This window comes from Lutra lutra, chromosome 5, assembly GCF_902655055.1.
Source record: "Lutra lutra chromosome 5, mLutLut1.2, whole genome shotgun sequence".
NCBI lineage: Eukaryota > Metazoa > Chordata > Mammalia > Carnivora > Mustelidae > Lutra > Lutra lutra.
The window spans coordinates 158,057,106-158,064,305 of record NC_062282.1 but is presented as its reverse complement, the minus strand read 5'-3'; the positions used below and the strand labels follow the sequence as shown (position 1 = coordinate 158,064,305).

Here is a 7,200-nt window from a genome sequence, read left to right as displayed (position 1 = left end):
TTACCAATTTGAATGTTTTTTTTTTTTAAATAACTGATGGTTGATGCTGAGACTTCTAGTACTATGTTGAACAACACAGGTGAGAGTGGACATCCTTATCATGTTCCTTATCTTAAGAGAAAATATCTCAGCTTTTTCCAATTGAGAATTATAAATGGTCCTGGGGAAACTGGGCAGCTATGTATAGAAGAATGAAACTCAACCATTCTCCTACACCACACACAAAGATAAACTCAAAATGGATGAAAGACGTCAATGTGAGGAAGGAATCTATCAAAATACTAGAGGAGAACATAGGCAGTGGCCTCTTCGACATTGGCCACAGCATTTTCTTTGAAGACATGTCTCCAAAGGCAAGGGAAACAGAAGTAAAAATCAGCTTTTCAGACTTCAAGATAAAAAAACTTCTACATAGCAAAAGAAACAGTCAACAAAACTAAGAGGGAACTTATGGAATGAGAGATGATATTAGCAAATGATACTTCATCTACAGAGCTGAAATCCAAGATCTGCAAAGAACTTCTCAAACTCAACACCCAAAAAACAAATGATGAAGTCAAAAAATTGGCAGAAGACATGAACAGGCACTTCTCCAAAGAAGACATGCAAGTGGCTAACAGACAAATGAAAAAAAGCTCATAATCATCAGGAAGATTTAAATCAAAACCACATTGAGATACCACCTTACACCAGTTAGAATGGCCAAAATTGACACAGGAGGAAACAATAAATGTTGGTGGGGATGTGGAGAAAGTGGAACCCTCTTACACTGTTGGTTGGAATGCAAGGTGGTAAAGTCACTTTGGAAAACAGTATGAATGTTCCTCAGAAATTTAAAAATAGATCTACCCTATGACCTGACAATTGCATTACTGGGTATTTACCCCAAAAATACAGATGCAGTGAAAAGAAGGGACACATGATACCCAATGTTCATAGTAACAATATTCATAATAGCCAAATTGTGGAAGGAGCTGAGATATCCTTCAACAGATGAATGGACAAAGAAGATGTAGTCCATATACACAATGGAATATTACTCAGCCATCAGAAAGGTTGAATACCCACCATTTGCATCGACATGGTTGGAACTGGAGGGGATTATGCTAAGAGAAATAAGTTAAGCAGAGAAAGACAATCATAATATGGTTTCACTCATATGTGGAACATAAGGAATAGCATGGAAGATATTAGGAAAATGAAGGGGAAAATGAAGAGGGAGAATAAGAGGAGGAGACAAACCATGAAGGGCTATGGACTGTGGGAAACAAACCAAGGGTTTCAGAGGAGAAGGGTGTGGAGGGATGGGCTAGCCCACTCATGGGTATTAAGGAAGACATGTATTGCATGGGGCACTGGATATTATATACAAACAGTGAATCATGGAACACTACATCAAAAACTAATGATGTACTTTATGGTAACCAGCATTACATGATAAAATAAAAAAAAGTAATTATTGATATACATGTATTTATTCCAATTTTTTACTTGTTTTATGGTTGTATTTGTGGTTTTTCTCTGATACTTGTCTTTCTGTTTTTCATGGTTTGGTGTTCTTTTGTAATGATCTAGCTGGATGTCTTTCTCTTTGTTCTTTGAGTATCTAATGCTGGCTTTTTATTTGTGGTTACCATTATGTTTGTATATAGAATTTTCTGTATGTACCAATCTCTATTAAGCTGATGATCACTTAAGTTTGAACACATTTTTTACTTCTATCCCTGGTATACTTATGTATATTGTGTCATATTTCACAACCTTTATTTTCTGAAAACCTTGACTGATTTTTACAGAAATACTTATTTTTCATCTTTTTTTTTGTATTTCCTGCCTTCATACTGTCATGTATGTTCTTTTCTTTCCACTCAAAGAGTTCCTTTTAATATTTGTACAGGGTTGGTCTGGTGGTCATGAACTCTTTTAGTACTAGTTTGTCTGAAGAGCTCTTTATCTCTCCTTCTATGCTGAATGATGGCTTTGCTGAGTAGAGTTTATCTGGCTGAAGATGTTACCATTTTGCACTTTGAGCATCTTATGGCACTCTCTTCTGACTTGGAAAGTTTCTGCTGAAAAATCCCAACCAACTTGTGTGATTGTTGTATGTAATAGTATTATTTTCTTGTATATTCCTTGTATGTAATAGTATTATTTTATCTTTTTTGCTGTATTTTTTTATGTCTCCTTTTTTTTCCATTTTAATTACTTTATGTTTTGGTATGTATATCCTTAGGTTTATTTTTGTTCTTTCAGGACTCTCTTTCCTTTCTGGATCTGGATATCTGTTTCCTTCATCAGATTAGGAATTATTTCTTCAGATTAAATTTTCTGCCCTCCTTTCTTTCTTCTTCTGAGATTCCTATCATGTTACTGTTACTAATCTTAATAAAGTCACAGAGTTTCCTTTGTCTTTTCTTATTTTGCATAATTGTTATCTCTTATTTGCTCAACATGATTATTTTCCATTAGTCTGTCTTCCAGGTCATTAGTTCATTCCTATGATTTCTCTAGTCTGATATTTGTTCTATCAAGTACATTTTTTTTTAAAGATTTTATCTATTTATTTGACAGAGAGAAATCACAAATAGGCAGAGAGGCAGGCAGAGAGAGAGGAGGAAGCAGGCTCCCCGCTGAGCAGAAAGCCCAATGCGGGGCTTGAACCCAGGACCTGGGATCATGACCTGAGCCAAAGGCAGCGGCTCAACCCACTGAGCCACCCAGGCGCCCCCTATCAAGTACATTTTTAATTTCATTAGTCATATCCTACATTTCTGATTGGTTCCCTCTTATCTCTTTATTAAGGGTCCCACTGATGTCCTCCCCTTTTTTCTCAAATCCAGAGAGTGTCTTTATAATCATTATTCTAAATTCTCTAATAGACATTTTACTTATAACCATTTTGCTTTGGTGTTTTGCAGGATCTTTGTCCTTTTCTTTCATTTTGGACATATTCCTCTTTCTTTTCATTTTGTTTACCTCTCAGAGTCTATTACTTTCTGCTAGATAAGTCAGGTATATCTCCTGCTCTCATAGGTAAAGGCCTTATAATGAAAAGTTCCTGTAGTATCATGTATTTAGTCCCCTGTTCTCCAGGGCTTGACACTTGACAAAGTGTCTCTGATGAGTGTGCTTTGCCATTGTGTCCTGGTCATTTTTTTTTCTTTCAGTCCACTTTCCTGTAGAAGCTCTATTTTCCTGTTGTGGGCACTGTCTTCTGTTTAGGGTGGAGTTTACATTTACCATGTGTGCACTAGTCTGCTTGCTAAATGAGACCTGCCACCACTGCCACTGGAAGTGAGGCCCTGCAAAACTCATACGTGTAGAGACTCAGTATAGGCAGGGATTTGTACTGGTCTTTGGGAGGTTACCAGTAAATGTAAGACTGAGGAAAGCTTGACCGGAAAAGATGAAACCACAAAAATGTAGGCAGCAGTCTGGTTTGTTATAATCAAGTTAGGCAATGAGTGTCTGCACAGTCATTCCTGCAGGTGACCCTAAGGTTATGCTGGGGAAAAGCAGGAGAGGGAAATGTAACCTATCAGCTCATTTGTTCATGGAGGGATCTTCCTGCAACCGCTGCCTCTCTGGAAAACATTTCAAGATGATGGGACACCTACATAGCTCAGCCTTTAAGAATCTGCCTTTGGCTCAGGTCAGGATCCCAGGGTACCAGGATTGAGCCTTGCATTGAGCTTCTGGCTTAGTAAGAAACCTGCTTCTCCCTCTCCCATTCCCCTTGCTCGTGTTCCCTCTCTTGCTGTGTCTCTCTCTGTGTCAAATAAATAAATAAACAAATAAATAAATAAATAAATAAAATCTTTTGAGAGAGGGAGAGAGAAGAAAAGAAAATACTTCGATGTGAATAAATAATTTACTCCCATATGTTGTTATTTTTCAAACTGCTGCTTCTATGCTGTATCTGCATGGGCTAATTGGCACGTTATCTCTTTAAGAGAAGGGGCTCTGCTTACTAATGCCATTGGAGCTTTCACAGAGCTGAGCCTGATTTTTAAAATCCCAGGCTTTAATTTGTACTAGTTGAAAGAACTCATGAAAAACAGCCCTCTTTCTTTCATAGTCCAATATTATGGGAAGTTGTCTTCCCCATGTGGGACAACAGTGGGATAGACTATTAATCACTCTTCCCCATGATAGTGGTTTCTTCCTTACTATGGATGGTCATGGTTTGTTTTGCTCATCAAACATCTCCCTGGCTTTGCTATGTTCTTCAAAGTGGCTTCTTTTCTACCTTTATTTGTGGAGTTTCCTCTGCCAGTCTGTGGGTCCTTCTCTGGGTTATAAATAATATTTTTGTGTGTGTTACCTAGTTGTATACATATGATGAAGTCAGTTAATGGTCCTTTTACTTTGCCATGTTCCCAGCTCCTTAAGATATTTTAAACTTTTACTCTTCTTTTTTGGGATGCTCCAGCAAAATAGTGAGGGCTGCAGTAGACATGGTTTATAGAAGACTTCTGGAGAAGGGTCTGCTCTATACTAAGAAATTAAAATGGAAGGTTGAAAGTAATGGTAATGGAGGAATGTAATGATTATTACTATTTATTTATACCTGATGTTATTAGGAAATAAACACTTGTACTTTTCTGAGTCCACACCATGAACTGGTAACTGGTTTTCAGGAAGGTTTATTCAACAAGGTAGAACACAGTGAAAGGAAGGAAATCCAGCTTATCAACATGAAAGAAAAAAGTTATAGCTATATATATATATATATATGCCTGAAAGTGTAATATAACCTTGAATGAAAACATAAACATTTTCCACGTATTACTAAATTTATTCCTATTATGAATCAAATGAGTATTTGAACTGATATAAATGTTCATTATTTGAAAAGGAATTATGTTTATATTTAATTAAAATATTTGGTATTTTTAATATGTGACTTTAGGAAGTGCATAGAATTATTAATATCCTATTAAGGGAGATATAGATTTTTCTTTTCATTATTTCATTAATTCTTTATAGAATATTTTGAATGTAAATGCTTACCACATTAGCCTGTAGATTTATGAAACAACATAGAACTGCTTTCTCAAAATGGGAAGTTTTATTTACTTAAGGAATTGGGTATTTCCTGAAAACTTCACATATTTTTTAATTCAAAAAGCATATATGCTTATATGCTATATATATACGTTACATGTGTTTTTCTCTTTTTCCAGGGAAACCAAACAATAGAATATGGAAAATTACAACCAAACATTAACTGATTTCCTTTTACTGAGGTTGTTTCCACTGAGTATTGGCCTCTTTCTTTTTATTCTCATTGCATTTATTTTCTTAATGGCTCTTTTTGATAATCTATTCATGATCATCCTTGTCCTCTTGGACACCCATCTCCACACACCCATGTATTTTCTACTTAGCTCTCCCTCATGGACCTGAACTATATCTCCACCATTGTCCACAAGATGGCTTTCAATTATCTCTCTGGAAATGAGTCTATCTCACTTATTGTTTGTGGGGTCCAGAGCTTCTTCTTCTTGACATTAGCCATTACAGAAGCACTACACTTGACATCTATGGCCTATCATTGTTATGTAGCTATTTGTTTTCCTCTTCACTATCCCGTTCGTATGAACAAAGAAGTCTGTGTGCTAATGATAATAAGACCGTAGAAAATAGGATCTATCAACTCCTGTGCCCACACTGTATATGCCCTTCAAATCCTTTATTGTCAATCCAGAACCATTAACCATTTTTTTTGTGATGTCCTGGCCATGTTGACTCTGGCCTGCATGGACATTTGGGTCTATAAGTACACATTGTTTGTGAGCACCACCATCTTGATGGTGTTTCCTTTAATTGGGATTGCATGTTCCTGTGGCTGGGTTCTCCTTGCCATCTGCCAAACGCAGTCAACAGAGGGCAGGAAGAAGCCCTATTCGACCTGCAGCACCCATCTCACTGTGGTGACTCTACTATGCACCTTTTGCTTACACTTATCTATGCCCAAGATTCTTCCCACCTCCCACAGAGGACAGGGTCTTGGCTGTCTTCTACACCATCCTGACCCTAATGCTTAACCCCATCATCTAAAGCCTGAGAAACAAGGAGGTGATAGCGGCCCTGAGAAGAGTGATTCAGAGAATGTGCTCTATAAAACCGTAGAGTAAGTTCTCATTAGTCCTGTGGCCTTAGAAGTAGATTACTTGTACTTTGTATACTCCTTAAGAACACTATTATTCTAAGACTGAAGAGGACTAAAACATCTAGAAGATTAAAATAATTAAGATTTGACCAAATAGTTATACATTTCTAAACACTTGTTCTATTTTCGTTATGGTAAGTTTTAGTAAATAGAAAGGACATAGTATTTCCTCTATCTTGTTTCCAGAAGGTTTTTCTAATATGTAGAAATTAAAATAATAATTGCCCAGCTTGATGATATCATTCACTATAATACTTCTACTGTATTTAATATATATCCCAAAGTGACTAAAATAATACAAAGAACAATAAATTACATAACTTTGGTCATTTTATTGATAACAAAATGTTATTTGTTTTATTTCTATCATAGTGTATTCTTAACTGATACATATTAGTTCTCCTATCTCCCAGTTTTCAGAATAGGTGATAGATATAGAGGTTTGTCAGAAACCTCTGCATAAATTAGAATTTCTCACATCACTAGAAAGGAAATATAAAAAGTTTGCATCTTTCTGGGGTACCTGGGTGACTCAGTAATTTCAGTGTCTGCCTTCAGTTCAGGTCATGTTTCCAGGGTCCTGAACTCAAAGTCCTGCTTATCCCACTCTGCCTGCTGTTTCCCCTGCATGTGTTCTCTCTCTGTGTCAAAAAATAATACAATACAATAAAATAAAATCTTTGATAAAAAGTTTCTATCTTTTATGAGAGGATCTCTGGGATAGTCTGGGTGATTATTTTTTAAGGTTTATTTATTTTAGAAAGAGAGTGAGAGAGAAGGGAAGAGAGAATGGTCAGGGTGAAAAGGGAGAGGGGAGAAAAACACAAGAAAACACAAGCAGACTCCATGCTGAGTGTGAAGCTCAACATGAGGGCTGGATGTTACTACTCTGAGATCTTGACTTGAGCCAAAACCAAGAGCCAGATAGCTAACTAACTATGTCACCCCAAGCATCCCAATCTGGATGATTCTTTTCTTTTTAAGATTTTATTTATTTGAGATAAAGAGTGAGGAAGAGAAAGATA

The 7,200-nt window shown here is 36.5% G+C and overlaps 1 pseudogene; it reads left to right on the top strand.

Moving 5' to 3' along the window:
• The first annotated feature begins 5,398 nt into the window (after positions 1-5,398).
• LOC125100080 (olfactory receptor 2L5-like) lies at positions 5,399-6,063 on the top strand (annotated as a pseudogene).
• Positions 6,064-7,200: the final 1,137 nt, after the last annotated feature.